This window comes from Struthio camelus, chromosome 32 (genome assembly GCF_040807025.1).
Source record: "Struthio camelus isolate bStrCam1 chromosome 32, bStrCam1.hap1, whole genome shotgun sequence".
Lineage (NCBI taxonomy): Eukaryota > Metazoa > Chordata > Aves > Struthioniformes > Struthionidae > Struthio > Struthio camelus.
The window spans coordinates 25,197-32,881 of NC_090973.1; the positions used below are offsets into that span (position 1 = coordinate 25,197).

At 56.8% G+C, this 7,685-nt stretch overlaps 1 long non-coding RNA gene across 1 annotated transcript; it reads left to right on the plus strand.

Moving 5' to 3' along the window:
• Positions 1 to 953: 953 nt before the first annotated feature.
• Positions 954 to 7,685, plus strand: LOC138063563 (uncharacterized). The gene is made up of 3 exons (XR_011137092.1): positions 954 to 1,135; positions 4,865 to 4,909; positions 5,002 to 7,685. It is a non-coding gene; the product is annotated as an uncharacterized lncRNA (long non-coding RNA).

The window sequence follows — 7,685 nt, forward strand, 5'->3', positions numbered from 1 at the left end:
AACGCAGACACACGCTGGAGCTGCCTGGCCTGGCACACCCCCCCCTCCGCCTCTGCCTCACGCACAGCACTCATCCTGAGGAGCCCTCTGCCCTACGCTGATTGGCAGCACGTGCACACACACACACCCCCCCACACGACACACCAACACCCTGGGGCTGCGCAACTTAGCTTGGGGAGTGCTCCGGGTCACTGGCCGTCCTCGAGAGCCTACCTCGACACCAGGCACGTCCTCTCGGATCTTCCTTCGGTCGCAAACCTTCCCCGTCGTCACCTGCCAAAAGAGAGCGCGAGCCGGCACCCGCGTGCCCCACCGCTCCGGCCTCTCCCCCCAAAAACACCCTCCTCCCAAACACCACACTCCCTCTCCTCACCTGCGACGCACCTGGTCCAAACTCAGACACCGCAGCTTAGGGGGGGGGAAGGGGATACCCCCCCCCCAGCACCTGGGAAAACCAACGCAACAAAGTTACTCTGTGGCCAGGCGGCACCCAACAGCCCTACGACTACTGACACGCTGCTCCGCTCACCTCCGATCCTCAGCCCTTCCGGAAGAGGCCCGCACAGCGCCTGAAAAAGCAAAGCAAAGGACATCACCCAGAGGCAGCCCGACACCACCCTGCCGCACCGTAAAGCTCTCCGCCGCAAGCTGCCCCTCGCACCTGCTCAGCCTCCCTCTCGGCGCTCGGCTTCTCCACGCCACGACTTCATGCAAAGCCTAAGAAAAAAAAACACAGAGCTGTCCCGCTGCTCTTACGTTCATGAATGGCCTTTGCTTCCCCAACTGTAGGAATGAGTCTCCTGGGATCGCTTTACAGCCTCGAATGCTGTTATTAGCTGAGGTGATTCCAGAGCACTGCCGATGCAGGAGACCAAAAGCAGAATGACCTCAGTGGGGAGAGACCCCCGGTTTATGTAACCCTAGGCCCCACCCACTGCCCTACCCACAAGCCCTTCGGAGGGGAGGGGCAAACCAATGGCTGCCATAAATACACAGGGCTGCGCAGAAGAGACTCTCCTTCTTCTGCTCAGTATCTAGACTGGAGGGCACAGAAAGGCTAAAGAGACCTCTTCTATGAAACAGAACATCTCTTTTGCTACTAAGGCTTCATATAGTCTATCCACGATACCAAGAGGTACGTTGTTAAACTTCTTTCCGCTCAAACTGGCGCAAGCCTTTGCATTACACGCTAGACATGGGTTCTGCTTAGACTTAGAAAGAAATTACAACGTTCCACCTAGCCTATAAAGGGAACACGATACCGCAGCGCTCTAATTGGTTCTGGTCTGCATAGAATACAGCTGTTCTGGCAGGGCAGTATTTCCTGTAGGGCAAAGCAGGATATTAAAATGAACTCCTGCAACAAGACCTCTTCTGTTATAGAAGTACTTCTAAAGAAGATTATTTCCTGGATAGTACCTAGAAGGATTAGAAAAAGAGGGCAGCGGATAGAAAGGTTCGTCACCCAGGAGAATACTATCTCCGTATCGCTAACGGGAGGACTGACGCGGGCAGACCTCGGGACGGCTCCCGAGGGCGCGAGAGGGACGCTAAGAGGGCTGAAGGACCGACGCGGCGCTCTGGGGCGCCACAAAGAAGAGCCCGGAACAAAATGAAGGGGCTCCTCAGAGGTCTGCGGGGCCGACAGAAGTCTGTGCGACGCGACAAAGCTCGACAGAGGAATCCAGACCGGATTAGACGTTTCCGGCGGAGGCAGAGAGCAATAAAAACAAGCCGGTAGAGAACTACAAACGCCTCCCTAAAGGGTCGAGGGGAAAAAGGAGGGTGCTGAGACCGTTAGATGATGAACGGAGCACACTGGGGCGTAAGCAAGCCTCAGTGCCAGTTCTGAGGTCGCTGCAACAAAGGATCGAGACAGTCAAAAGACAGCTCTGGGGAAGAAGAAAAACCTAAGAGTCCAGAGTGCACTAGAGGGGTGCTAAAGGGCCTAGAGGGCCAACAGAGCTCTGTGAGGGAAGATAAAGGGCTAAAAGAAGGGTCCGGAGCAAAACTGGGGGCTGCCGAAGGGTCCGGAGGCCCGACGCGGGGCTCCGGAGGCGTTCTGAGGGCGCTGTAGGGGTCCTAAATCGGTCTAGAGGGTCAAGATACAGCCCTGGGAAAAAAGGAAGGCCAAAAGAGTAGTCAGGAGCACGCTGGAGGGGTTCTAAGGTGTCTACACGGCCCAAAAAAAGACTCTGGGGAGCAAGGAAACCGTCAAGAGGGGTTCAGCGGTGACTAGATGGCTCCGGAGGACTCTGGAGGGCCAGAAGACAGCTCTGGGGAACAAGAAAGGCCAAAGGGTAGTCCGGAATGCACTGGAGGAGTCCTAAGGGACCCGATGGGCCAAAAAAAGGCTCCGGGGCGCAATTCTGGCCAAAAGAGGCATCTAGAGTGGACTAGAGAGGCGCCAAGAGGACTGGACGGCAAAAGCAGGGCTCCGAGGCACGACAAAGGCCTCCGGAGGGGTTCTGAAGGGACCGGATGGGGGCTAAAGGGGCTGCAGGTCGAAAAGACGTCTCTGGGGCACAAAGAAGGCTGGAAGGGAAGTCCAGAGCACGCCAGAGGGGTGCTAAGGGGTCCGCGTGGCCAAAAAATGACTCTGGGGAACGAGGAAGAACTCAGGAGGGGGTCTCGGCAGACGAGAGGGGCCCAACGGGGACGAGAGGGCGAAAGCCTAAGAACTGCGGGGACGAGGAAAGTGTCATGAGGTGCCCTGAGGGAATAGGAGGGGCCCTGTGGGATCGGGAGGACCGAAAAAGCTCCGGGGAGCGACAAAGGCCTCGAGATGATTTCTGAAGGGACTAGAGGGAGGCTAAAGGGTTTAGTGGGCCGGAAGACAGCTCTGGGGCACAAAGAAGGTGGAAAGAGTAGCCCGGAGAGCACTAGTTGGGGTGCTAAGGGGTGAGGAAGGCCAACAGAGGTCTGGGAGGAGAAATAAAAGACGGAAAGAGGGCTCCAGAGCAGAAGAGAGGGCAGCCGAGGGGGCTGGAGGGCCGACGCGGGGCTCTGGGACGTGAGAAAGGGCTCTGGAGGGCTTCCGAGTGGACTACGGAGGGGCCTAAAGGGCCTCAAAGACCAAAGAGACAGCCTTGGGAAAGAAGGAAGGCCAAAAGAGTGGTCCAGAGAGAACAAGAGGGGCCCTAAGTGATCTGGAGGACGGACAAAGGACACTGGGGCACAATTTCAGCCAAAAGAGGTGTCTGGAGCAGACTAGAGGGCCTCTAAGAAACCCGGAGGGCCAAAGGAGGGCTCCTGCACAAAACCGAGCCCTCCGGAGGGGTTCTGAAAGCGCTAGAGGGAGGGGTTACAGGGTCTGGAGGGCCTGAAGACAGCTCTGCGGCGCAAAGAAGGCCGAAAGAATAATCCAGAGTGTGCCAGAGGGGGCCCTAAAGCGGTTTACGTGAGCACAAAAACAGCTCGAGGGAGCAAGGACAAGCTCAGGAAGGATTCAGAGGCGACTAGAAAGTTCCTAAGGGGTTTGGAGGGCCAGAGAACTGTTCTACGGAACAAGGAAGGCCAAAAGAGTGGTCCAGACTGCCCTAGGGGTTCCTAACGGGTCTAGAGGGCCAACAGAGGACTCCGGAGCGCTATTCGCTCCAAGAGAAGCGTCCAGAGCAGACCAGAGATTTCCTAAGGGAAGCAGCGGGCAAAAAAAAAAAAAAAAAAAAACCTCTGGGGCACGGTTTTGGCCAAAAGAGGCATCTGGAGCGGACTAGAGGGCCGCTAGGAGGGCTGGGTGGCCGAAGGAGGGCTCTAGGACAAAACCAAGGCCTCCGGAAGGGTTGTGAAGGGACTAGAGCGGTTCTGAAGGACCTGTATAGCCAAAAAAAAAAAAAAACCTCCAGGGAACAAGGAAGACCTCAGGAATGGTCCTTAGGGGACTGGAGGAGTGCTTAGGGGTCAGGAGGGCCAAAAACCAGCTCTGTGGCACGACAAAGGCCTCAAGAGGGGTTCAGAGGTGACTAGAGAGGTCCTAGTGGGTCTAGAGGGCCAACACAAATCTCTGGGGTACAATTTTGGCCAAAAGAGAGGTGCGGAGTTCACTAGAGGTTGCCTAAGAGGGTTACGTGACCAAAGGAAGCCGCTGGGCAGCGAGAGTCCCAAAGCATCCAGAGGGGAAAAGAGAGGTCCTAAGAGAGCTAGAGGGCCAAAAGAGGGCTCTGGGGCACCTAGAGTAGACTAGGGTTAGAAGGCACAAAAAAAAGGCACTAAGGGCCACAATCAAGGCAAAAGGAGTGATCCAGATGGGACTCGAAGGGTTCTAGGAAAGCTAAAAGGCCAACAGAGGGCTCCTGCACAATCAAGGCCAAAAGACGGGTACTGAGGGATTTAGATAGGTCCTAAGGGAGCTGCTGGACCCAAAGAGGGCTCCGGGGCACTACCAACGCCTCAGGAGGAGTTCTGAGGGTACTAGAGGGTTCCTAAGGACTCTACGCACCCAAGAGAGCCTCTGGAGCAGAAGGGAGACCAACGGAGGGCTTCTGAGAGGATTGCAGCAGTCCTAGGGTGACTAGACATCAAAGAGAGGCCTCCAGGGCACAGTGAAGGCTTTAGGAGCAGTTTTGAGTTAATTAGATTGGAAGATGGAAGGGTGTGGAGAACACAGGCTTCTAGGGTGCCTGAAAAACAGAGGAGTTTCTGAAGGGAGTGGAGGGTAATTGAGAGGGTGTGAGGCATACTAAAAGGAAACAGAGAAACATGGTATGCGCTAAGAGGCAAACAAGGAGGTCAGAAAGGGATCTGAGAGAAACAGAGCTCCCAAGAAGGAGCTGAGGTGGGATTTGAGGCTATTTAGGGGGGGGGTGCTGAAGCACAATGAGGGCCAGTAGTTTTGAGACCACATGCCGCATGGATTTATTTTCAGCGGACTAGAGGACGTGGCACACAGAACAACATGGCTGCCTGGAAGGCCAGTACCGGAATACTACTGCTCCCGGCACGCCGCGGGCCTCGGCGTTTGGTGAGGTTTGACCCTGTGGCGATTCGGTTCTGTGTCAACAGCCCGCCCACCCCTCCCCACCCGCTCCGAGACCTGGAAGCCACCGCAAAGCCTGGAGCGTGGACCGTGGCGCGCGGCCCTGCGATCCCCAACGCCTACCTGAGGCTGCCTAGACTCTGCTGCGACCAGCCCCGAGTCAGCTCTGACGCTACCCCTGCCCCCATTGCGACTCTCCCCACGACTTCCCCTGAGACCCCCTCCGACACAGTCCCGATCTGACCCGGGACCCTCGCACTACTCCGCCTGCACGATAAACCACCACCCACTAGTCCTCATGCACCCCCATCCTACCCCCAGAACCGCTACAGCCCTGATGTGCCTCGTTCCTCCCTCCCCCAGCTCCAGCACAACCCCTTCCACACACACACTCCCTACAGTGGCGCCCCTCTTTTCCCCCCTTGCCCCATCGCAGCCCCAGAGCACCTCCTTCTTTCCCCAGCCAGCCCTAGTGCACCCCCTTCCTTACCACGCCCCATGGCCCCGGTGCACTGCTCTTCCCCACCGTGTCCTTAGGCCCCGGTGCACCACCGTCCCCCACGCAGTTTCCCCAGGCCCCACGTGCTCCTGTCCGCCAGCACACGTGGACCACCCAGCTCCACTCACCTTCTTTGTGGTGCAGCCCCAGCATCAGTCCCACGGAGCACTGCTAAGTGGCAGCTCCGTTGTCCCAGACTGGCCCCTGCACAAGCTTTCAGCAACTGCGGTCCCTAGCTCCAAACAGTGCCAGCTGTAGCCATCAGTGCCCTCCAGCTGCACCCGAGGCTGGTCCCACCCCCGGATCCACAGCTGCAGCCCATAAGGAACCGGTGTCAGGGAATTACCCTTAGCTCCATCAAGGACAGCTGGGCTTCCGGGGTAGCAGAGGCAGCCCAGCTCCGCACAGGTGCTTCCAAAAAGCTGAAGGGACAGCCCTGGGGCGTACACAGAGGAAAAGAGAATATTCAGGGGACAAGAGAACAAAGTGAGAGCTCTGGATGCACACAAGTAACAAAGTTACCAGGTGATGATAGAGCAAATAGAGGGACTCGGGGGCAGGGGGGCAAAGAAAGGAAAAGAGAGGGCCATTGTACAAGCCTTGCCAAACCCATACGGGCCTGTGCCAGCGTCTATGAGCCTGTCGGGGCCTCTGCAAAGCTCTGTGTGCTCATACGGGCCCACAGTGAGCTCTATGGCCTGGCACGACTCCTTGAACCCATTCGGGCCTGTGTTAAGGCCTATGAGCTTGTACAAGTGCAAACTGAGCTCTAGAGGCCTGTATAGGCCCGTGTCAAGTTGGAATACACCTGTGCCGGCCCCTATGGGATTGTAAGGGCCTGTATTCAGAGTGCCCGTATCGGGCTCTGTCGGCTGGTATGGACCTACACTGAGCACTACAGGCTTGTAGGAGCCTTTACCGAGCCTGTACAAGTCTGTGGCAGCCTCTGCAGGCTTGTCGGGGCCTCCACGGGCTCGTGTGAGCCCACACCGGGCTCTACTGGCGTGGACGAGCCTTTCCTGAGCTCGTACAGGTCCGTGGGGACCTCTGCGGCTTTGTGCAAGCCCCTGCCAGCCTCTATAGATTCGTACGGGCTTGCACTGAGCTCTACGGGCTGCCACAAGTCCTCACCAAGCTCTACAAACTTGTACGAGCCTTTGTCAAAACCATAGCAACCTGTGGTGCTCCCTGCAGGCTTGTCCGGACCCCTGCCAGGCTTTATGAACTCATACTGGCCTACCCTGAGCTCCACGGGCTTATACAAGCCTTTGCCGAGCCTGTATGGGTCCATGATGGCCTGTACAAGCCTGTGCCAGCCTCTGTGGGCTCGTGCCGAGCTCTATGGGCTTGGAGGAGCCCTTGCTGAGCTCACAGATGCCCACGGCAGCCACTGCAGGCTCGTGGGGGCTTGTGCCGAGCTCTACGGGCTTGGAGGAGCCCTTGCCGAGCTCCCAGGCTCCCGTGGAGGCCTGTGTGGGCTCGTGGGGGCTTGTGCCGAGCTCTACGGGCTTGGAGGAGCCCTTGCCGAGCTCGCGGATGCCCGTGGGGGCCTGCGTGGGCTTGTGCGGGCCCCTGCCAGCCCCTATGGCCTTACACGAGCGTTTCCTGAGCCCTTTGCCATAACCCAAGTGAGAGACTCTCAACAATAACCTAAACAAACTAAACCTTAAATGAAAAACCACAAATCCTCAGCTTTAAGCAAGAAACACCAAAGTACAGACAAGCATGCGAACAGCAAAGCGAATCCAAGGTCTTCTGCCCACTGCTTAAGAAGTTTCCTCTTCATTTAGAAGTGCAGCAGAGCATGAAGACGCGCACTAGAATCACGTGACAGTTGACACTTATTGACCTGGTGTTAGCCACCATTGAAACGTGAGCACGTGCAAGACTCGCTGCCCAGGAGTGCGCTAAGCTGCTCTTCCGCTGAACCTGCCTGAAACAGCGCACCCGCTAATGCATCTGCGCTACAATTTACTTCCTATTTTCAGTCTTCTCAGCTCCCCAGGCAGACACCCAGAACCAGTGACGTCTAATACCAACCAGTCTTTCCTTGAGGAAAGTGGTACCTGCTAAGAGAAAGAGGGATTTGCGACACTCAGCAACCCTCTTCCTGCAGTTATTAACGACACCTCCAAAAATCTTTTCCTCTGGCCAGTAAATTGCACCCTAAAAAAAATCCAGGAAATACCTCACAGTGGCCAGAACTAGGGC